The 23,320-nt window shown below is 59.6% G+C and overlaps 1 long non-coding RNA gene across 6 annotated transcripts in view; it reads left to right on the top strand.

Annotated features, from left to right (window-relative positions):
• LOC104871754 overlaps window positions 1-17,531 on the top strand; it is a 19,981-nt gene extending 2,450 nt beyond the window's left edge. The window contains exons 4-9 of one of the 6 annotated variants that reach the window (XR_004518477.1): window positions 7,203-7,325; window positions 8,156-8,317; window positions 9,703-12,101; window positions 12,391-16,162; window positions 16,698-16,909; window positions 17,116-17,531. This is a non-coding gene — a long non-coding RNA (uncharacterized LOC104871754). Of the gene's footprint in view, window positions 1-7,202; window positions 7,326-8,155; window positions 8,318-9,702; window positions 12,102-12,390; window positions 16,163-16,697 lie in introns of all 6 variants that reach the window. The other 5 variants (XR_004518475.1, XR_004518476.1, XR_782965.2 and 2 more) reach the window with 5 other exon arrangements.
• The last annotated feature ends 5,789 nt before the right edge of the window (window positions 17,532-23,320 follow it).

Consider the following 23,320-nt stretch of genomic DNA (forward strand, 5'->3'; position numbering starts at 1 on the left):
GGGGGGAGGCGAGCTGGTGCAGAGTTAGGAAGGAGAGGCGGCCGCCTGCCCGCTGCACACCTTGCACTCGGGCCTCTGCAGGAAGCTCCTGCACCCCCGCCCGGTTGGTCGGCACAAGGTAGAGGTCAGGGCGGAACAAAAGGGAAGGCCCGCGGGTGTGCAGGTTCGCACTCCCACGCCGGCGGGGGAGGGGAGGGCAGCGCAGGGCTTGACCCTGGCCGCGGGTGTGGGGCCCAGGGATCAGAAGCCCTCTCACCTTGGCAGTCCTTATATACCCAGCCAAGCATCCCAAACACGCGCCCAGCCAAGTGGCCCCCCTCGGGCTGTGCTCCCTGACCATATTTAGTCAACCAGGGGAAAAAATAGCCTGTCAGCTGGGCCGAGACCGGCCTGGCAGCCCGGAGCAGGGTGGGAGCCTCAGCGCCATTGACGGCTGTCCCTGTCCTGGGCCCAGGCGGCAGCCGGGTCTCCCTCCCGGCCCCTCCCTGAGGAGCCTCCCACCGGTCATTCCTGCCCTGCAATCCCCCCTCTATTTTTAGCCCAGCCCAGTACAGAGGAGCCTCTTCAGCAGCGGGCAGCAGCCACTAAGGCTGTGCCAGCCTCCTCCGGGTGCCCTGGGGAGACCCGGGCACTCCAGGGTGCCAGGCCAGGGAGGGGAGCTGCCTCCTTTTGTGCTGCTGAGCCCCCACTAAGCCCCCGGGCTTGCCCACAGCTCTGCCTTTTTGTGGCAATGGGCACCGCCAGTTGCCATAGCCAGGCAGACTCACGGGCCACCCCTACCTGGGCCTTACCAAGAGGGCTCGAGAGTGGGAGACCCTGAGTCCACAGTGCTGGTTAGCTTGGGAGCACCCCCAACCTGGGATGATTGAATTATTGCCAGGGCAAGGCCCAGCCTGGCCTGGACTCAAGAGTCCCGTGGCCTGGGCCGACCTGCTGTCCCCCTCAGGCTGTGTGACACCAGCAGGTCTTCTCATCCCTCTGTGGCCTCCCCCAAGACTGAAAGTGCAATGGCAGCGGGCCACAGTGACATGGGGACCTGCTTGTGGAAGGCCAGGAGCAGGCACGAGTAGGGACAGCAAGCTTGTGCTGGTTGTCAAGTGCTGTCCAGAGCGTGGGCATTGAGAAGGCTTCTCACTCCAGAAACTGCCTGCAAACCTCTTGCTCCTTCAGTCCGGAGGGTTCTCTCTGTCCTGGCCAGGCAAGCGGTCCAGCCCCTCAAAGTGTGCTCGCTGTGCAGAATCCCAGGAGACACCTGTGAGGACCCTGCATCCACTCCAGGCCACCCCCCAGTGCACAGTGGGCTGTGCCTCCAGGCTCACCCCCAGGCTCCTTGTCCCCCCAGGGGACACTGTCTGAGGCCAGGTCTGCAGGGACACGAACAGTAGAGCTGGGAAGCTCCTTGCTGGTCCCGCATGGGCTGCCCCTGGCCAAAGGAGACCACTGAGCTGTGGAAGGAGCTGGCCCAGCTGCAGACCTGGGTCTTCACCTGACTGGGCTCTGATTCACCTGTTTCGGTGGCCACATTGAAACCACTGCCTGCCGTGCTGGTCAGGAGCTGAGGAACCATGTGTGATTAATCAATTGCAGCTGGACGCCGGATGGGAGGACACCCGCAAGGACCACAGTGTGGGGCAGGGGACGCCTCGCAGGAAGGCCTGGGGATGTGGGATGCACAGGGCCCAAGTGACCTTGAGGGCAAAGCCAGCAGAGGTTCAAGGGAGAGCGCCCAGGGCCACACAGGGAGCACAGAGACCACAAAGGAGTCGAGGCCGGTGGAGTGCAAGGCAGACAGCAGGGAGGCGGTGACACAGTGACACGGGGAGGTGGTGACAGGTTGCGTGCCCAGGCCTGGGGCCTGGGCATCACGTTGTTAAGGCAGGCCGGGCCCCCCACAGCCATTCTGAGTCACTGCAGGACCCTGGCTGGGCACCAGGAGACCCAGGCTGCCTCCAAGGACAGGGCTGGGCCAGCAAGGCTGAGATTGGGCCACAGAACGGCCCTGCTCTGGCTGTAGCTTCAAAGGTTCCACAAGACTCGCTGATGAAGTAGAAGTGCTCACAAGAAAAAGAGGGGTATCCAGGGACGGGCTCTGGAGAACAAGGTGCCTCTGCAGGCCAGGAGGGGGGAGCCGGAGCTTTCTTGGGCCCATTTTGCAGGTGGGAACACTGAGGCCCAGCAAGGCATAGCCATGCCCAGCATGTACCCTGGCAGTGGCAAATGGAGTAGTCACTTCCTGCTTATCATCCTCCTGCCTCCCAGACCCCTGTCCTTTCTCCAGATTTGGAGTGAGCCCCACCTCTGGGACCAGGCCAAAGGGGAGCAGGCTTGGAATCAGTAAGGGAAGTGAGAGGAGAGGAGCCCCTGTCCCAGAGGTGAGGAGGACGCCCTGACCTGGGTGTCAGCTTTCTGGGCAGCCAGATGGGGCTGGCTCCTGGAGAGGGCCTCTGGACTGTGGAGAAGTGGGGCGTGTCCCGGGGCCACAGGGCACCGCCCCCCCGCCCCCACAGTGGCAGGCAAGAAGGCCAGGACGCCAGCAGCTGAGCAGCTTCCTGGAAGCCAGCTTCTGTCAGGAGCGTCATGTCACTCCGGGGAGGAGGGACCCCGTCCTGGGCTCCAGTCTCACTCTGGGCCATGGCACAGTGACCTTGAGTGGCCCCTGAGCCGAGAGTGAGGACAGGTCTGCAGCACAACCCACTCGAAGTGTCTGTCGCAAATGCCACATGCAAGCTGTGTTTCTCCAGCACCCAGAAGGCACAGTCAAGGCTCTGGGTCCTGTGGAAGGAGCCCAGGTTGATGCCAGGGGCTCTGTGACCCCACGTCTGCTCACTGCCCAGGGGTGGGCAGCACATGCTGGGAGGTGGCCACCTTGCCAGGCCAGCTCTAGCCTCCCTGGGTCCCTGGATGAGAAAGGAGCCCCTGGACCCCAGCCCCATTGAGGATCAGGGACAACCTTCCAGCCCCACCTGTAAAGTGGGGCCAGGGCACTCCTCGCTGGTGAGGAGTGGCCTGGCTGTGGGTCAGCCCAAGCAGGCTCAGCCCTGGACACCCTGTCATCACAGGTCCCCTCCCGATTGGGTCCCCACATGTGACATTTTGGGTAGCTGGGGGAAGACCCTGATAGCAGCCCCTTCTCAGTCCGCTTTGGGTCTTCCTATGCCTGTTTCAGGCACTCTGACGACTGAATGTGAGTGGTGAATGAGTGACCAACTCGGCCAAAGAACTAACTGATGGGCCCACTGGCCACAGGACGAGCGGGGCCGAGGGCAGTGGTGGCGGCGGCGGGAGGCTCTGGCTGGAGCCCTGCAAATATGTGGTCAGCTTCAGGGTTTGGGTCTTATGTAGGCAGACGTGGCAGGCAGGTGCCCTTGGAGGGTCAGCACAACCAGAGGATGGGAACACCCTGCCAGAATGTCCACCCCTCCCCAGGGACACGGACAGCCACAGCGGAGCGAAGGTCCCCTATCAGCAGGCGGTGTGACAGGAGGCATCTAGAGTTTCTAGCAGCAGCCACCCCACACCTAGGAAATCCCTGGTCACCACTGTAAGGCAGAGCCCCCGGCAGCCTCTGCCCCACCCAGCACGCTGTCAGTGTTACCCCAGGCCAGTGCCAGTGTGTATTTTACACCTTGACAGGAGCCAGCCGTTGACCTTGGCCAACCTTGGCTTATGCTGCCCTCCACCGGGGAGCAGGAGGTGAGCCTGGCCCTCTCATCAGAGCCGACACCTGACATTTCTCTCCCCGGAAGCTTCCAACATCCACCTTGAAGCAAAGCGCTGAGACTAAGCCGGTGACCTCCTTGGCACTGACCTGTAGTCATGCAGGATGGGGTGGCTTTGAACACTTAGGACTCTCGAACAGGGTGGGCACTTCTCACTCCTCTCCATGGGAGCCCTGGGCTGCTGCCTGGCCACGCGTGGAGCCCTCCCCTTCATCCCCACCCCTGGACACCCCTGCCACTGAAGTCAGTGTGGGAAAGTGGGCAGTCCCCCCAAGCACCCACCGCCTGCTGAGGTATCCGCTCACAGTGGCCAAACAGCAGACACAACCTAAGCACCCCACGGAGGGTGGAAGGGCAGCGCATAGCATGTTTGTGCAGTGAAATGGCTTTGGGCCATAAAAAGAAACAAAGCAGGCTGGGGATTTAGCTCAGTGGTTCTGCCACCTGCTTTGCAAGTGCAAGGCCCCGAGTTCGATCCTCGGTACCAAAAACAAAAAAACAGCAACATGGATGCATCTTGCAAGCACAATTGTAAATGAAAAGTCAGACACAGCATACATTTCCTGAGTCCATTTATGTGAACCGTCCAGAACAGGCAGATCCGCACACAGGGGAGGGGTCAGGAAGTGAGTACTTCCAGCCTTCAGGTCTTCTTTGGGGTGACAAAAATGCTCTGGAACTAGATAGAGGTGATGGTTGTACAGCATTGCAATCGACTGAATACCACTAAATCCTGCACTTTAAAATGGTTTGTGTTTATCTTTTGTAAATTCTTCAGTGGAATAGATAAGCCAGTCACAGAGTCCGGCCCACCCCTCCCCAGTAATCCCGACCCCTGCGCTCGGGGCTGCAGGGTCCTGGGCTGCTTTCTTAGGGACTTTCCCAGGGCCACAGCACAGATTGCTAGGGGAGGGCTATGGGAGCAGCGCCTGTGTGGCAGACAGAGCAGTCTCCCCTCCCCGCGAGGACACCTGCACCCTGGTCCCTGTGGCTGCATCTCCTTACATGGCCAAAGGGCCTCTGCAGATGGAACTGAGTTACAGACCCTGGGATAGGCAATAACCCTGGACTGTGTTGCTGTGGGCTCCCTGTGGGTGAGGCAGAGAGGCGGGGGCTGCGGCACCATGAGCTTGGAAGGCGGAGGAAAGGGCACCGTGTGGAGCGGCTCTAGAGCCAGGAAGGGCAGGACAGGGACTCTCGCCTCAGCTCCAGAAGGGAGCAGCCCTGCCAACACCTTGGCAGTAGAGTTCCAGATCTGCAGAAAAATAAATGTGTGTGTTTAAGCCACCAACTATGTGGCCATTTGTTGCAGCAGCCCCAGGACACTCACACCCCTGCCGTGTCTCTCCAGCAGACAGCCGGCCCAGATCCTGCTGTCCTACACAGCCTGCAGCCCTGCGCAGCAGGCTTCAGCTGTGCTCCTGGACAGTTGCGCAGGGGAGGGTCAGACCACCCAGTGGAGGCTCCGAAGGGCTCAGCCCAGCTCCCAGGGCAGTGGGGATGGCTGCAGGAGGCCCCAGCCAGCTTCGAGCGGCTGTGCCAGTGACCAGGCCCCTCTGCTGTGGTCAGGACTTAACTTAGTCACCTTCTTCGTTGATGATACAGAATACCCGGCATCTATCACCTAAAGGACAGACTTCTTTTGACTCATAGCTTTAGAAATTTTGGTTCATGTCTGGCAGGTGCAAATGCAGCAAACAGCAGGAGGAAGGGCTGGGTGGAGGGGAACTGCTCACATCATGGTGGACAGGAAACAGGAAAGGGAGGAGGCAGGGAGGGAGACAGATCCTTCCAGTTCACACCGCCTCTTCCGGCCAGGAGCACTCACTACTCAGCTCCTGATGAGGACAGTGCCCAGCCCGATTGCCTTCCTGGAGCCTGTGTGAGCTCAGGAGGCTTTGGGGATGTTCTCAGTTACATCCCAACAGGCCCAGTGAGCAGGGGGCCTAGGCCCCATCCAGGAGCCCATGACCCCTCCTGCAAGGCCTGCCCCAGAGCCAGGGCTCTGCGCAAGCGCATGGATGGCCAGCCGCCTGCAGAGTTGCCCAGAGCCTTTATCGGGCCAGTGAGCACTGCAGGCCCCCAGCAGGAGACAAAACCTCAGCGCCACCTGGCCTCAGCTCACCACCGCCCCACCCCACTCCCCTGGCACAGGGGGCCTGTGGCCTCCCAGGTGGTGTGGCCTGGGAAGCCGAGCTGCAGGTGAAATGCCACGGGCACAGGACGGCAACCCACACACACACAGCGCCCTGGTGGCTGCCCACTGCCAGCTCTGGGTGTGCACACTCAAATGCAAGTGCACACACAGAGAGGGCAAACACACGCATTCCCATCACAGCAGTGGGAACCTCCCTGGCAGCACATAAAGGTGCATTTCACAGCCATGGTGTCAGCAGAGAGCAGTTGGTCTCCAGCTAGAGAGAGCCCGTCCAGAACTTCCGGTCACACACAGAGCCTCCAGCCGGGGCTTCTCAGCCCCACCCAGGAGCCTGGCCCACCGAGCCTCCAGGGACAAGAGGGCCCTGGTTCTGGGAGGCCTCAGTACTCAGAAGCCCCTCCCTCACCAGCTCAGGTGTGGGCATCCAGCAGGCCTCTGCGCAGAATGCAACCTGAACCCAGAAAGGCACCACCAGTCAGAGCAGGCAGTGGGGAAGCCGCCCTCCCTGTTCCTCACCAGCGCGAGTCCCTGAAACTGTGCCTCTGCTGGCCAGGAATCTGCAGAAGGGCAGGGCAGGGCGTGGGAGCACAAAAGCCAGAAAGGGGTGCTGGGCCCTTGCCCAGAGGGATCCCCACCTCCAGGAAGAAGGGAATGTCTGGTGCCAACGGCTGTGAGACCCCAGCCTTCCGCACTGGTGCGGGTGAGAAGGGCAGGACAGATGGGGACGTCCGGGGCCAACTCCTGTCCCCAGGAAGGTTCCCAGCTCCTGCAGAGACGGAGACACAGCCATCAGAGACCACTTCCTGCCCGCTCTGTAAACGCCCTACCCCCGCAAGCTCCCAGCGCCCTCTGCAAGTTCCTTACCCACCGTGGCCACTGCCACCTGGGAGCGTCGGGAAGCCTGGGCTTCTCTCCCAGCACCTTGGGGGCCCAGGGCAGCGCAGCCTGGGCCTGGGGCGGGACAGGGGCACAGGTCAGCTCAGGAGAGCTCAGGGGCCGCATCCGCTAGGCCCTTGGTGGCCCCTCATGATGTTACAGGCTGCCTGCCCGGCCCAGATCACTTCTGCGCCCCAACCCACAGCAGTATCCGAAGCCTCAGGGGAATTGTCACTAGGGACTGTGGGGGCGTCTTCACGGCTCCCCCAACTGAGGGCCCCCAGCCTCCCCACACCAGCACAGCACTCCCCCCAGGACCCCGCCACGGTGCTGTAGCTGCAGATCCCCGGCCCACGCTTCCCTCACAGGCCCCTTCTCCCACACACCTCTCACCCTGGTACCCCAAGACATCGTACCTGACACTGCCTATGGGACTCTCTACCTTGCAGGCTCCCGGAACTCCTCTTCCCTGTCTCTTCTTGAGGATGCGAACTTCCAGGAAGCCCTCCAGGACTGCAGCTCAGCTCGGCACCACTCCAGCCACACCCCAGTTCGATCCAGTGGAGGGGCCGGTGAGGGAAGGAGCCCCGAAGGCTCTCTGTACTACAGCAGGGTGTAGCAGAGGAGGGAGTGGAGGCCTGTATTCCCCCAGGAGCCCTGGGTCCTGGACGGTCCCCCGCACACAGGTGGCCAGTGTCTACTGCCGGGTCCCTGTCAGCACTGCAGACCCTGGGCAGCCAGGCCAGACCTGGTGCCGAGGGCCGAGTGCCGACATTGTCCTCTGGAAGCTGCCCGACAGCCAGGGTTTGCCACTGAGACCTGTTACTAAGGCAACAGTCCTTTCCTTGCCCCTGACACACTCACCACCCTTTTTCACTGGGGTGGGCCCTGGGAATGACCTCTGAAGCAGTGGACGGCCCTGTGGCACCCATGGGAACATTCCGGCACGCTCCAGAGAGGGGCCCTGTGTGGACTAGGAGCCCTAGAGTGCCAGGGGCAGCCAAGCCACCAGCAGCCCTTTTCACACCAGGTGGGCAGCTGTCTTCTGGCCCGTCTGAGGCCTGGCCAGGCTGCCCACCCACCGGCCTCTGCCTTTTCTCAAACCTCCCACTGAGGCCGGCGGTGGTGCTCGGCCCAGGGGCCCCTCACAGTCAAGCACACTCCTCAGCGCTCCTGCAGACCAGCCTCCAAGCCCCAAGCCTGCTCCCCGAGGTGCCCGTCAGCCTGAGAAGGGACCAGGCAGGGGTCCCAAGGGAGGCTGAGAAGGCCAGGCGTGGGGATGAGGGGAGGCCTGGGGCGGATCGCAGGTACCGGCCTGCCTAGTGGGGGCCCTTCCCGTGACCCAGCGCTCCAGTCCCACTGCCATCTCCACCTACCTTCCTCTTCCTCTTCCCCGGCACAGCTCCCTTCTGACCCGGAAAGGAGCCTGGTGGTGAAGACACGAGACACACAACAGATGGAGCCTGAGACCTTTAACTCCAAACCCACTCGGCCCATAAATGTTGCTCCTGGACCAGGGGCAGAGGCCAGGGCAGGGAGTGGGGAGGACAGTATTTCCATCCAGGTGAGCAGTGACTCGCTAGGCCTGACTCCGAGAAGCTGTGTGGAGGATATCCCTGGGACGTGACTCCTGTTTCAGGTGCCTGGAGGAGTCGCCCCGCTGCGCCACGCCTGTCCACCTCTGGGCACTCCAGGCTCACAGTTGGAGGGCCTGTTCCGTGTCCTCTCCTCTCTCCCCTTTCCCCCTGACGAGGACGGGCAGCAGAGGGGCCCTGGGCTGTCCTGCTCCAGCGCCCTCAGTGGACCTCCCCTGGGCCCTGCCTTCCAGTCTCACACCACGCCAGTATGGGCTGCACATGCTGAAACCTCAGCTTCTCACTCTGCCCTTGGCCTTCGCCTTCCCGTCCCCCGACAGGGCCTGATCCTCAGGACCCCCTGGGCCCCTGACTATTGTGTCCACAGCCAGTTTGTGTTGGGGACTCCTCGTGGGTCTCCCACCAGGGGTCCAGGGCCTGCGCTCTCGTGGGCGGCTCAACCTCCTGACGGCGTCCTCTGGAAGCCAGGCATGTTGGTCCAACAGACTCAGCCACAATTAGCCCATTCCTTGTCCCTGCCCTATAAATATTCATTCTTTGTGATAAAGGTGCTTTTTAAAAAACGCAAAGCTCATTTGGAGAAGGAACTGAACTGCTGCCAAACATGGCTGCCAGGCTGAGCCCCACTGTGGATGGAGAAAAGCCATCACCAAGCTGCCTTTCTCAGGGGCCCACTCGGGCACTCTCTGGGGTTTTGTTTAATTTGGGATGGGTTTTGGCTCTTACACTCAGCATTCATAAATGTCACAGCACTCTTGGGTTATGAGTAGGATCCGCATGCTCCCCCGGGGTGCTGAGCCCCAAAGTCCTGGGCAGGCCATGACCCCTGCCTGCAGGGACACTTCGCATGGCCATCCTCACAGTGTGCTGACTGCAGCCCCCACTCACACCCAAAGGGGCTTGGGCTGATTGTCCTAAGTTGTCCAGAAGCCGGGTCTCGATCCCCACACCCAGGAGCCCCAGTAAACATAAAGATGAGGTCCCCAGAGGTCTGTGGATCTGGGTCTGAGGTAGAGGCGACCTTCTCCTCTGCCTGTGGATGGGTGGCGATGTTCAGGACCTGCTGTGATAGCCGCAGGTGCGCTGTCAGGAGAGTGTGCGATACCAGCCCCTGGTGCGGAGAGGCCCTGTGCTAGTGGCTCCTGAGCAGGCATTCACTTAGCTGCCACCAAGTCCCAGAAACAAGCCCCATGCCCAGTGGTGCTCTGACGCACTGGCCAGAGGAGCAGCCACTCTGCAGACACACCCCCGTGGCAGGGTCACAGTGGAGATCTCTGCAGGGTACAAGAGGGTGGCTCTGACTTGACTATAGGCTGGTTCTGATGCACCGACTCGGGCTCTGTCTCCTTCCTAGTGGCTGCTCTGTCCTCAATCCTGGCTCCACTGGACCTGTCCACCAAAGGCCAATCGAGAGACCCCGTCCGTGTCCGTCTCTATACTGGGGCACAGCGTGGTGTGTTCTGCTCATAATGGAGCATCATTGGCAATGACATTGTGAAGTCCTGGTTTCACCACAGATTTTGCTGACAACCACCCCAGAGTCACAGGAGATAGGATGTCTGTGGCACTGACTTCCTGCCCTAGGACTTCCAAGTACTGTAACCAACTGGTCCCAGGTGCACACAGTGGCGTGGGTGGGGGTTGGTCTGATGCTGTTTCTTTGGAAGAGATTCTGAGATAATGGCCACAAAGTCGCTTGACAGATTTAATCTTGTGCCATGCTCTGAGGTAGAGGACTTTCTAGCATGCATGAGGCCCTGGATTCAACCCCTAGTATCAAAAAAAGAAAAGAAAACAAAACAAAAGGAGCTGCCATTTTGACCTGGCTCACCACAATTCTAGAAAACCTTCTCTAACCCTCCTCCTCTGCCGCTTACACCACTTAGACCAGCAGGATGGCGTCCCCAGGGCAGCCTCCTGGTGTAACATCCCAGCTGGCCTTAGCCCAGAAGCTCTGGCTCTGTGGTAGGCATGGTGCTGCTTCCCGGGACTCAGCTCTGCTCCTAGCAGGGAGCTCAGGTCTGCAGCTGTGCAGGAGACAAGTCTGCTGTGGCTCCTGCTCGTGATCCGATCCCCCATGATCTGCAGTGGACCCCAGCATCCCACACACTGGCCTCACAGAGCCTCACCTATTCCAAGGTCCCACCTGTCCCTTGGAAGAGGACCTGTAACATCTTGGAATGTCACCCAAAACAGCAGACTTGCTAAGGCAGCTCTGTGGGGACACAATTCTGCTGAGGGGAATGGGAACCAAAACTGGCTTCCCTTCGGCATGTGGCTGTGGCTTGTCCTCCTTTCCGCTCCCCTGAGAGCACCGTTTCCCTCTGCCCTACTAGGAGTCAGTCATGTGAAGAAAGAAGTTCTAATCTGAGAGCTGGCCACATTCTGGGGTCCCCAGAACAATGTTCCTCTTCCCAGGTCCACTACCATGGCGAATCACCTTACCCAGGAGGGCACTATCCAACTTAACAAGTGCAGAAATCCTGATGAATGGTTTTGCCTGCCAGGAAACTCCAGGAGGAAGTCAGTGTGGATGGTTCTCAAAACCTTGGAGGGACTCCTTGAATTTGTTACATGTCCTGATAAACTATTGAATCAGAGTCCCAGAGTATCTTCACAGAGACAGCGGGCCAATGACGGTAACTGTAGCTTTATGCTGGGACTTACATGCCGAGGCTTGAGGATCCCTCCTGGAAACTCTCTGCCCAGAGTTTGGGCTGGGACCGCCAGGACCACACCGGAGAGGCTCTACAGGAAAACCCCAGCCGTGAGGTGGGGACTTTGCATCCACCGAGGTCCAGAGGTCAGGGCATTCTGTGGGCCACCTCACCTGGGGGACAAGGGGCTCAGTTTCTCAGCTTCCTTTAGAAGCCCTAAATCCCTGCCCCTGGGACCCCGAATCCCTGGAGTCATGGCCCCTTCGGTCACTGCTTGATCAGAGTGCTTTGCCCTGTGTTCATCAGAAAGATGTTAGGAAGGGGCTACCATCTAGTGGGAGACCCTGGCTGTGCTGTGAACCCCCACAGGGCCTTCAGGGTTTCCAGCCCACAGTCCACAGAGAAGGGACTCTCTGTTCTATAACCACAAGGAGCTGAATTCGGCAACAACCCGAGAACTAGACCTCAGGGAGCCCTGAGCCCTGGTCAGCACCTTGATCTTAGCTCCATGGGCCCTGAGCTGAGTGCCCAGCACCTCAGGCTGGCCTTCTGACCATGGAGATTAAGACAATGACCAGTGTTGTTTTGTGGTAGTTTGTTGGGGTGCAGCTGGTTTCCATGTCCTTCACCTACTCGATCTCTGTGTCTGTGCACCGGACACAGATTCCATGCCTCCAGGGTTGGGCAGGCCTGAGGTGGTCCCTGGGGAGGGAGGCAGATGGCCACACCCTGGGCTGCTGGCCTTTGCATGGTCACTGCAGTCTGCTAGAGAGGTTCCACCCAGAGACCTCCCGTGGCCTGCCTCCTCTGAGGACCTCAGGTCCTACAGCCCCAGCTCCCTGGCACTCAGGAATCATGAACCCTGGCTCTTGCTGGGCAGTAGACTGGGCCTGTTCTGCACCCTCCTAAGAGAGCAGACTGGGAGTCACACTCCAGGCTCAGCCCCTCACCACTCTGGCTCCTCCAAGGTCCCAGGTCCTCTGTCCTCTTGCACCCCTCTCTCCTGCTTCCCTCCCAGGATGACACCCCAGCTCCTCTGCCGTAACCACACCCAGATTTCGGGAGGAAGGTTGTCAGTGGACCAGTGGAGGCACAGGTAATGGCTGGTGTGGGCAGCATTCCCGGGGCATCCCAGGGTGGACGAGACACCGATGAGGCCAGGGGGCACTGCAGAGGGAGGCCTGGAGAATGGGGCATCATGCAGGGTCCGCATAGTGCAGCACCAGGACTCACTGCAGCCCCACCCATGGGCTGCTGCTTGCAAGGAGCCTCCTGAGGTCCCGAGTGACCTTCCCCAGGGCTGCATTCCCCGGGAGTTCTGCATTCACAGTTATGAGCTGTTTTATTGCCCAGTCAGTAAGAACCTTCTGATTATGTCATTGCAGAGGATGTCGGATGCCAAACACTAGACGTTTCCTTCCGTCCACCACGGACCCTCCACCTCCATGCGGGCTTCTGGCTGTGCCCTCCCTGCGCTCTCTTTAATTAGCCGGACCTTGGGGTGCTCCTGGACTGCACCCTGGGGTTCAGAGCCCCGGCCAGAGGGCTCATTTCTCAAGGCCAGGAAATGACAGGCTGTGGACAGGCAATGGGGCTCGGGCCAGAGCCTGGGGACTGCACGCGGACTCTGCCCCTCAGGAGGCAGAAGCTGGGCCACAGCCCTGGGCCAGGGCCTTCCTACTGGAGCAGGCTCTCCCCAGGAACCAGGGGCCCCAGAAGCAGTATTGCCTCTTTGTGCCCTTACAGAAACCTGGCTGAGGGGAGAGGCGCCCACCATCATTTATAGAAGAGAATTTGCTGAAGCCACATGCAGTGTCACACACTCCGCCAGACGCTGGGACAAAGCTTGAGCGGAACACAAGGATCAGGGTCAGGAGGCCAGTGGAAGATGCTGGCCCTCCTCTGAGAATTGGGGGTCACAGTGCCCTGCCTTTGGGGAGGGGAAACAAGTGGCAGCTCAGACACAGCCCTGGCCCCTACTGGAGCCCAGCTCAGAATGAGCAACTGAGCCAAATAGGGTGGGAGCCATCCAAAGTGTGGGCAGTGGATTAAGGAGAGGGGCCAAGGGGCTTCCTGGAAGAGGGCACCCACCTCTCCTGAGGGTACCTTCCTGTGGCAAGCAGGCAGGCCCCCCCAGCCTTCTCCCTAGTCTGGGGGTCCCGCGACTCAGCCGCCTGGGACACTTGTCAGTCCGGGTGGTTGAGAGGAGATGGCCTTGGCGCCAGGCCAGGACACTTCGGGAGGTTGACATCAGCACAGACTCACACTGCTGGCCCCTGTCGGGCAGACCCAAGAATAGCCTTTTCACGGAGTTGAGCCATCTACGCAGCCAGGTGGGGCTGGGGAGCTTTGGGGGCTGTGCTGTGCTGGTGCCCAGCCTTCTGTCCCCTCACCCCCTGCAGCTCCTCCTAGGAGAGAAGGGGGTCCCACCCACTCTGCACCCACCATGAGGCTCCAGGTGACGAGGGCAATGCCTGAGGACAGACAGTGGTAACTGGACCCTCTCAGACCCGCAGGGACCCTCCTCGCCTTCTCACTGGGCTCCCTCCACGGCCTGACTGAGCTTGCTCCACTCCCAGGTGAGACCCAGCTAGCCCCAGGATGGGCCCACTGGCATGGAGCAGGCGCCAGGCCAACCGTGAAGCCCAGGATGGGGGCCGGCAGAGTGACCAGCCCCCCCGACACGCCTCCTGCCCACCTTCCCCAGCCCCGGCCCAGACCCCCTCAGGCAAAGACGGGACAGCTGGGAGAGTGGGGGTCCGTGATGAGACACAGGGGTCACCAAAGTGCCAGCCACTCCCCCTAGGAGGCCCCTGCCCCTACCTAGCCAGCAACTACTTCCGGTGATTTCTGGTTAAGAACTTGTGGTTCTGACTTAAGAGATGACTCTTCCCCCCTCACCCCCGGGGCAGGTGGCTCATTGGCACCTCCACACTGAGTACAAGACTCAGCTAGGGGCAGTGCGCCCTCAGCCCCAACTCCAGCTCCGTCTCCTCCTCATCAGGCTTTTTAATTAGCATACCAGGAAATATGTCAGAGTTTGTAACCCTTAAAAAACATGGTGCTGAGCAGGTGTGGTGCACAGCTGTAATCCCACCATCTGATGGGCTGAGGCAGGCAGATGAAAGCCAACCTGTGCTACAGAGTGAGATCCTGTCTCAGAAAAAAGAGTCCCCTGTGCCCTGATGACCAAACTGAGTGACTGGGCTCAGTGGGTACTGCAGGCTTGGCAAGGTACCTCAACTCTCTGCCAAGTGATGCCGATTGAAGGCTGAAGCCACTGGCCCTGAAGCTCAGATAGTGGTGGCCCTGGAAGGGCAGAAGTTGCTGTGGATGGTGACCACCCTCCCCACTCGGACAGCCGCTGGGAAATGGGACCGCGGTGCCGGGGGAAGCATCCTGCCTGTAGCAGCTCAGGTCCAGCTCGCCACCCAGGGACCCTTCAGCTTAGGGGTGGGGAGTGGCTTCCTGGGGAGGGGTCCCCTTTTCTACTAGGAGCATCCCTGAGGCAAGAGGGCACCCTTGCAGAGCTACCTACAGCCTGTGAGCAGGAGGCCTGGCTGGCACCTGAGGGGCTGGGCCACCGCAGCGCCCTCTGACCCCAGCCTCCGGCCCAGAGCAATGATACCCACTCCCATGGGGCAGTTGGAGGGTCAAGCCAGGAAGCAGGTGCAGGATGTGTGCTCTGACTGTAGAAGATTCACCCCAAGTCTCCAAGCCCTGCTTCCCGGAAGTGGGCAGGGTGTCGCCTGGTTGTTCTGACTTGGAGTTTCCCCTGGAGAACAGCAAGAACCCCTCCTCTGGGAGGGTGCCACGCCAGCCCTCATCCCTCAGCCAGGTGGTATTTGTCAGAGGGGGTGTGGCTGGGCCTCGAGGTCACAGGAAAAGAAGGTGAGCCAGGCACGGGAGCATTCTCTCCTGCCCTTAGCTCCATTTTGCATCTCCTGGCAAGTGAGCCGAGGGTGTCAGGAGGGGAGCCAGCTCCAGGCAGGAGCTGCTGGGGCTCTGCCCACCATCCCCGCAGGCCCTCACTGCAGGTGAGCGGACAGAGCTGCTCTTCCCCCTCCCCAAACCCCAGCTGTTGCCCCTCAAAAAAGACTGAGAGTCCCAGCGTCACCAAGGCATCAGCCTCCCAGCCCTGGAGGCATCAGGGCCAGTGGGCAACACCACTCCACCGTTCTGGTGAGGACAGAAAGCCACAGGACACCACCCCTGCCCTGAAGGGGGCCCCCACAGGGCTCCCGGGACTCAGGGCTGTTCCCTGCCCTTCTCTGTCCCCTCCCAGACGCAGGTGAAGCTCGCTCTCCAGGCTCAGCTCCCTCCTGAGCATCTGCAAGCCCACACTGACCATTCAGACTTCATTGATTGGCTGAAAGGTGAAACCTGAAATAGCCCCCATTGCTGGTAAACAGGAATTTTAATCATTTGGGCAGCGAATGCTAATCTCTGGTATCGCTGTCTCTCAGGAAGTGTGTGGGGGTGATCCTTCCACACCGCAAGGACAGTGCCAGAATGGCAAGCCGTGGTGGGCAGGGGGACATGGTGTCGCCCAACCCTCTGTGCTGGCAAGCAGGAGCCTGTGGGGACTTCCTCCGGGGAGTCTGGGTCCCTTGGCCAGGGTGCCCAGGGTTTGCTCCTGGCCCTGCTACTTTCTCCCTGTGGCTCCATGAGCAAGTTGCTTGGCCCACTGTGCCTCAGTGTCCTCATATGAAAAGCCACATAACAGCCACAGGTGACCATGCGCCTGGTCGGAGGACTCTTCCCGGAGTGCAGCGTGGGGCTGCGTCTACAGGGGGCGCCATGCCTGAAAGTGGACAACACCCTGCACCAGAGCCTTCGAAGAGATTCTGCTTCTCGAGGTGTTCAGTAGCAAACAGCACAGCCTTCCCTGGGCCAGCTCCACCCTGAGCACTGTCCGCTTGGAGCCTGGAGCATCGGGTCACCTTTCCAGTCCCGCTCTGTGCTGCATGAGTCCTCAGAGATAGGAGGCACCTGCTGCCACGGAGCACACTCATCCACACGTCCCGGCTGCCCACCTGCTGAAGGGGGACCCAGGCTCAGGCTCGCCTCTCCTCCCTGAGGTCTCAGCCGGCCCAGCTACAGCAGGGGAGGAGTGGCCGAGGCCGGGCAGCACATGACCCTGGCAGCCAGCCCAGGGTGAGAACCTGCTTGTGTTTTTAGGGTGCGGGGCCCCGGGCCTTAGAAGGAGACCAGGAAGCAGAGCCCATGGGAGGCCCCTGTAGTCTGAGCAGGGGTGGTATGGAGCAGGCTGGGGTGTGGCGAGGCTGGCACACTGGGAAAGCCTTCACTGCACTCCTGGCCCTGTCCTCGGCCATGTGCCACCACAGCCACTGAGCCTGGGCAGGAGTTCGAACTCCCCAGGTGATTCACAGAGGTGCCAGGACTGGAAATGAGCTCCCGGAAAAGCCCGAGACCCCAAGTGTACCGAGAATGTGGGAGAGGCCGGGACATCCGAAACTCATTAGGTCCTGGCTGACATTTCTCCAAGAAATAATTAATTTTGATATCACAAAGGGCATTTCCCAGCGGCCAAGGTCATTACAGGCCTGGCTGCAGCCTTCTGTCAGCAGCGGGCTCCCATTCAGCCTGGCTGCTTTGACAAATGGGGTTTTAGAGACTTGGCTGCATAATTGAAGCAATGAAGAGGGAGCTAAAGCTGCTTTTCTTGCAGAAATACCTGCCGGTGCCACGTCAGCTGCAAGCTGGCCCCACTGGGGATGCGCGGCCGGGGGACGAGCTTGCAAGTTGCCCAGCTCCGGATTCTGGACCCTGAGGGAGTGGAGGCCACAGGCCACTCAAGGTCACCTTGAAAGCTCCTCGCAGCTCCTCTGTCGGAGCACAGACTTCCCTCAGTCCCCGTGTGAGCACAGTTGGAAGTCAGTGGTGAGTGCAGGAGTCTGTGCTTCTTGGCTGAGGGGACCGCACGGGGCCACCTCAGGAGCTCTTGGTTCTGATGAGACCACACGTGCAGGGGCTCTGACACTGCCTGTCACCGCTGGTGCTGGGCACACAGGCACTAGGCATAGGCGTGACCTGGTGCCACCATGATGAAGGACCCCAGAGTGGTACTCTTGTGTCTGCCTCTCCAGGCCCGAAGTCTGGGCTCAGGATGCCAGCAGAGCTGGTTCCTCCCGAGGACTTCACCACACAGATTCGGGGAGGCACCATTTAGCCCAAGGCACTAGGAGAGAGTGTGCTGCTCTGTCACATGAAAGTTCATTACCACGAAACCCCAAACCAAGATGTCTGTCACAGCTGGCCCCACGGTGTCAACCTCGGAAGCAAGCAAGATGTCCTTCTGCAGATGAGTGGTGCTTTCAGAGAGTGGGATATTATACAGCAATAAAAATAAATTAGTATAAGTCGGAAGTGCACATCTGTAATCCCAGCACTCTGGAGGCTGAGGCAGAAGGGTTATAAGTTCAAGGCCTGCCTAGACTGCATAGCAAAATGCTGCTTCATAAAAACAAAATAGGGCCGGGGATTCAGCTTAGAGGTTCTGCTGCCTGCCTTGCAAGCAAAGTACTGAGTTCAATCCCCGGTACCAAAAACAAAACAAAATAAAACAAAAAGACCTTTAAGAGCCTTAAATGCATATTACTAAGTGAAAGAAGCCAGCCTGAAAGACCGCCTATATGGCATTCTGAAAAAGGCAAAGCCAACGAGGCAATAAAAAAAATTCAGTGGTGGCCAAATGTCAAGAGGGAGCGATGACTGCAGAGCACAGAGGACTCGTGGGGCAATGACAACACTTCGCACAACACTCGTTTGCTGTCCGTTTGTCCAAACCCACAGAATGTGCCCCAGGACCCCGTGGGAACCATGCACTCAGTGACAGCAGTGTGTCAGAGTCTCCTTATGGGCTGTCACATGTGGGCCGCTGCCGTGGGAAGCTGAACTTAGGGGAGGCTGTGTGCCTGGTGGGGCAGGTGTTCCATGGGAAATTTGATACATTCTGCACAATTTTTTGTAAAATTAAAGCTGTTTTTTAAAAATCTATCCTTTTTTAAAGTTCATCAGAAGCATAAAGGAACCCTCTGTATTGTCATTGCAGCTTCTCCGTAAATCAAAAATTCTTCCACATAAACCCACTCTTGTACCATCTTCCTAACATCATGGCCTGCACCTGCTGTCCCGGCCACCTGGCTGTAAGGGATGGGCTGGGGAATCGCTGTGGGGACAGCTGGTGTCCCCTGACGCCCACAGCCTCCCCGGCTCAGCCATGCCTTAATGGGTGTGGAAAGGTGTCCGGTAGTCCTATTTTTCCCTCTTCAGCATCATTTGGCTGATCTGGGACTTTGGTGGCTGTCCCTCCTTTGGGAGCCAGCCTCTCCCTAAGAAGCAATATCCATGGTGACAAGGGTTGTGTCAAGGAGAACTGCTCCAAAGCCCAGAAGAAGAGCAGATGGCACCCACTTAGGGTGGACGTTGATGAGAATCGAGGCTTTGCCCTGTCCTCCTGCCAGGACTTTCCCCATGCTATGACAGGTGGGGAAGGCAGAATGGCAGACATGTGGCATCGGGTAGAATGCCTGGACCTCAGCCCCCTGAAGCCCCCCAGCCCCCCACCCACCTCCTGGCACAAGTGTCTCCCAAGGCTGCTCCAGGTGCTGCTCCATCCGCAGAGACTGGGTCCCCTGCCAAAGCAGCTCCAAATTCAGAGGGAGGGCTTGGGGTACCTGTCACCCCTGGGCCCTTGCTCTCCGTACACAGGACCTGTCTGCTTCCAGGTGGTTCAACAGCACTGGGCCTCGGAAGTTCCCTCTACACAGACACACCCACCAGAAAGTCAGGGCTGCCCGCCCTGCGGAGGAGACCAGCCATCTGCAAGGCTGGCCCTGCCCTGTCTCCTGTTTCTGCAGTGTCTCAAGTGAGAAGCTGCCATGGTGATATTAAGCAAAGAGCATCTTATTGCTAATGGAGATGTCCCTGTCACATCCCAGCGCAATTTTGGTTGGAAGTTGCCAGATGGAAACTTCATTTTTACCCAACATTTCCTGCCCAGTTCAGTGTGTAATTGGCTAACACTTCCCCTTGGCGATTTAGCAGGGAGCACTGCATCTTATAAAAAGAATAAATCTAAATAAAGCCCAGGGAGCAAGGAGACTGCAAACCACTCAATCCTCTGCTTCTTAAAGAAAAACCATCTTCCTTCCAAGCAGAGAAGCCACGTGGAGCCTGGCATGCAGCCCCCTCCTCCCGGGGAGAGACACCAGAGTGACTTCTGACTATGGCCTGGAGGATGTGGGCAGTTGGGCTCCCGGCTCTGGGCAGGACCCTCCCAACACACAGGGAAGTCTAATGCTCATCCTCAAAGTCTTTATGAGAGAACCCGGACAGCGGACAGCGTGGGATACCTTCCCAGTGCACTGAGGCGGGACGGCCTGTGCCTGGGGGCAGGTAAGAGCCCCAGGTGAGAAGAGCAGGCCAGGCCAGCAGAAGGGCCACACCCAGACCCTCCTGCTGTTTGGGATAGGCAGGTATCAACTTGTAAAAACACTTAAAAATAATTTCTAAAATACCTAAGTGAATAACACACTCAATCTAAATGCTTACAAAATAATCTACTGCATGACCAGGAGCCTCTTTGTTTGGCTTATTCTTATTAAGAATATTGGTCCCGTTATAGAAAATCGATGAAAATCCACAGGAGCTAAAAATAAACCTTAGTGACTTAGTTTCTTAAAAGAATATGAAAGTTTTCCTCCATTCCTCTTTCTGAGATCATGCTTTGCTCTGGGCCCCAGACAGCCCCTCTGTAGCCTTGATGGGAATCGGGATAGTGGGCAGAGGGCGGGGAGCAGACCCAGGCGCCCCACCTGTCCCTGGCCCATGCTCTGCGCTCTCTCTGTGTCACTCCAGCAGCATCACCTGGCACCATCACCTGAGCGCTGAGCTCAGCAGAATCACGGTTTCAGACCGTTCTGGCCTGGGATCTAGAAACAGCAGAGGCCACACACCCGTCTCGTGGAGAGGCTGCTCCCCGGATGCCAGCGCTCAGGGCCTTCCCTGCACAGCCCTCTCCCCAGGAGGAAGCTTCAGTACTGCACCCTCACCAGCCCACCTCTGGGTGCTGCTCTCTCCTCCCCTGGACAATCCCTGGACCCGCAGGATGGGTACTGTGGCCTGGCACAGAAGGCTCTTTCTGAAGTTCACCCGCTATAGCCTGCAGGCCCGGCTTGCACTGGGAGGCCACAGGGGTCTACGGCTAGAAGGGGACCTAAGATCGTTTTCGAGGTGGACGCGTGGGGTGTCACTCAGCCACACCTATCCAGGGACCCCGACCTTAACCAGCCTGGGGTGGTGCTGGGAATGGGGCTGAAGGGACCCAGGCTGGGCTCCAGAAACTGCTCCTGAGTCAGGGATCTTTTGAGCCTTCGGATGACACCGGCCACCCTCAGAAGACAGGGCCAACAGGCAGGAGCATCTCCACACCTGTGGCAGAGGGCTCAGCTCCCATTCACATGACCGGGCTGCTTCTATGTCCTGGTGACATCAGCTCGCCACAGCAGCGGCCACTGCCCTGGGGCCTGGCGAGATTCTGGGCAAGGAGGTGATGCTGTTGAAAAACCCAGCCCACCCGTCCTGGTCAATGGATCACCAGACAGGAAGCCCCACATGCGGCCAGTGGCCTCTGTGCTCAGGCTGCAGCCACATGAGGGCCCAGGGGTCCAGCAGTTTTCGTGGGTCACAGTGGCCAGCATGGACCCTGGAAAGCAAGCCCAGCCCGGGGACCCTGTTGGGCCAAGGTGTGGGGAAGGCAGCTGAGGCTGGGGGTCAAAGCCAGCCACTGTGGCCATCATGCTGTCATCACGAATCATCTCTGCCTCCAGAACTGGTGCTTTTGAAAGCAAGGCACCAAGCAGGTGACACAGGGCAGGTCTGGAGGGGCTTCGGCCCCTGACACCGTTACACGAGGTCCTGCAACAACGAGATCCGCACCTTGGGTTGGGCTACGAGGTCACTTTGACTGCACTGGGCAACGGTGTCCTCCCTGGCAACTTCGTTGTCCCCACGGTGCACAGGGTAATGTCCGGAGGGCTCAGCCTATCCTGCCCTGCGCCGGTCACCCCGTGAGCCCACTCCTCCCACCACCCCAGCACTGCATGGCAGGCACAGGCTTCGTTCCCCTCCCACCAGCTTCCTGGCCACTGCATCATCACCTCCCCACGAACACGAGCCGACAGGCAGGACTGGGGTCCTGTGAAGCTGTGGGGCCGAGCACTGGACCAGCCATGGGAACCTCTGGCAGAGGTGCCCAGCACTGACAAGGCAGGGTGGAGCAGGGCTTGGAAGGGTCTGTTTCTGGACTGACCGCTGCTGCCATCCCCGGGCTGGTCTCTTCCCTGTGCCTCCTCATCGATTCTAGCTACTCTGGAGGCTGAGGCAGGAGTACTGCAATTGCAGGTCCAGCCTAGGAAACCGAAAGTGACCTTGTTTCAAAACGAAACAAGAGGCCTGGAATGTAGCTGGCCTCCATTCAGTACTAGAGTGCTGGCCTAGCACGCATGAGACCGTAGGTTCATTCCCCAGTACCCTCCCTGACAAAAGAATATGTTAAGGCAGGCACAGGTCCAGGGTCCAGCTCACAGGCCTGCCTGCTCCTGGATCGCAATGTCCCCTTTGACAGCTGGGTGGACAGCTGCCCTGGCCGGCTTCCCTGTACCCACAGGGTACCCATGTCCTGCAGGCCTGAGAAGACCTTGCTTGCCAGGGTCCAGGGGGCCTGGGACAAAACCAACTGCTCCTTCCCGGTAAGGGTGTGGGGGAGGGGGCACCGACTGCAGGGCCTGGGGCACAGCTGTGAGGCAGGGACAAATGGTTCTGGGGTGAAGCACAGGGGTCTGCACTGCACAGTAAGCGGGTACGGGGCAAGGGGAGGAGCAGAAGGGGGAGGAGAAGGGAGCGAGGAGAGAGGATGGCCTGCGGTGGGAGCTGAGGGGACGCACAAAGCTGGACCGCTGCGGCCCTGAGCTCGGGGCTGTGTGTCACCCTACGAGGGGCGACAGGGCTTAGTGCTGGGCCACTCCGGGCTCTCAGGGAGGGGACGGGCTGGAGGAGGCCAGCCTGGGGAGGACACCACAGTCCGGGCCTGAGACTCAGCCCCCCATGTCAAGGTGTGCACCCCAGCAGCTCCCGCAGTCCGGTCTGCAGGTCTCTGAGGACCCTGCGGTGCCGGCACCAGCATGACCGAGAAGGGCGGGCTCAGTGCCCCATCCCGCACGAGTCCATCTCCACCTGCAGAAACAGCCTGCAGCCACTGCTTCCTGGAAACCCCTCCTCCTGGGCTGCTGAGCTGCTGCCTGGCCTGGACCAGCTGTCCTGGTCACCAGCCCCATGGGCAGATCAGAAAACTGGGCCTGCCCCTGTGCCAGAGGCCCTGCCGGCACAGCCTCGCAGAGCGCCACCAAGCCCAGCTCGGCGCTCCTACTCACTCACTCCTTCAGCATCCAGTTCACTGGTTCTCACCACAGGCCCAGCCTGGGACCCGGTCTGACAGGCCACAGCGGAAGCTGGTCCCGGGCAGCCCTGCTGCCAGCCTCTTCCACCCCCAGGACCCCAGGGGCTCCTTGGCAGTACCCGAGTGGGACACCCCGGGCTCCCACAGGAGGCTTCCTGACACCTCACCCCACCCTGAGACTCACTCCGCGGCAGCCTCTGCAGTCCAGCACCCACAGTGTCCTACACAGGGCCCTGTCCGGGGCCAGGGATGCAGTGGGGACTCAGAAGCACCTCATTTGGGAGATGACAGGCCCCAGGTCTGGCCAGGACGTGGGGACCGGAGCGGACTGTGAGCCCACATGGCCTGCACAGCAGCCTCAGTGAGCCATCTGGCCCTTGACGCAAGGGCTCAGCAGAGACCCTGAGCTCACCGCAGGTGATGGAGGGCCCTAGCTTCAGGACAGACAGAACATCGGACTTCATCTAGAGCACTTTCCCTTTCAGGGATAAACATTTGCAGATTGAACTTCAGGAACTGGAGATGTTCTCAATTTATGGACATAATCATATCATCACTCAGTTAATGCTCACCGAAAACCACACCAGGCACACCCTTAGCACAGTTCCATTGAAGGGAATGGCGTGGCTGCAGGTGGGAAATCCTGGCTTACTTGGCCTGGGCTGCTTAACTGACAGCACTAAACTGGGCCTTTTTCACTCTCATCTGACTCTGCTTCCAGAGGCAGCGTCTGGGACAGAAACCCCAGCTCCAAGAGCCCCATGTGGGGGCACCTGTGGTAGTGGATAGGTGCCACCTGTGTCCTCAGCTCCAAGCAGTGCAGCCCCAGGCAG

Source organism: Fukomys damarensis, unplaced genomic scaffold (genome assembly GCF_012274545.1).
Source record: "Fukomys damarensis isolate Sample0158 unplaced genomic scaffold, DMR_v1.0_HiC HiC_scaffold_22, whole genome shotgun sequence".
Taxonomy (NCBI): domain Eukaryota; kingdom Metazoa; phylum Chordata; class Mammalia; order Rodentia; family Bathyergidae; genus Fukomys; species Fukomys damarensis.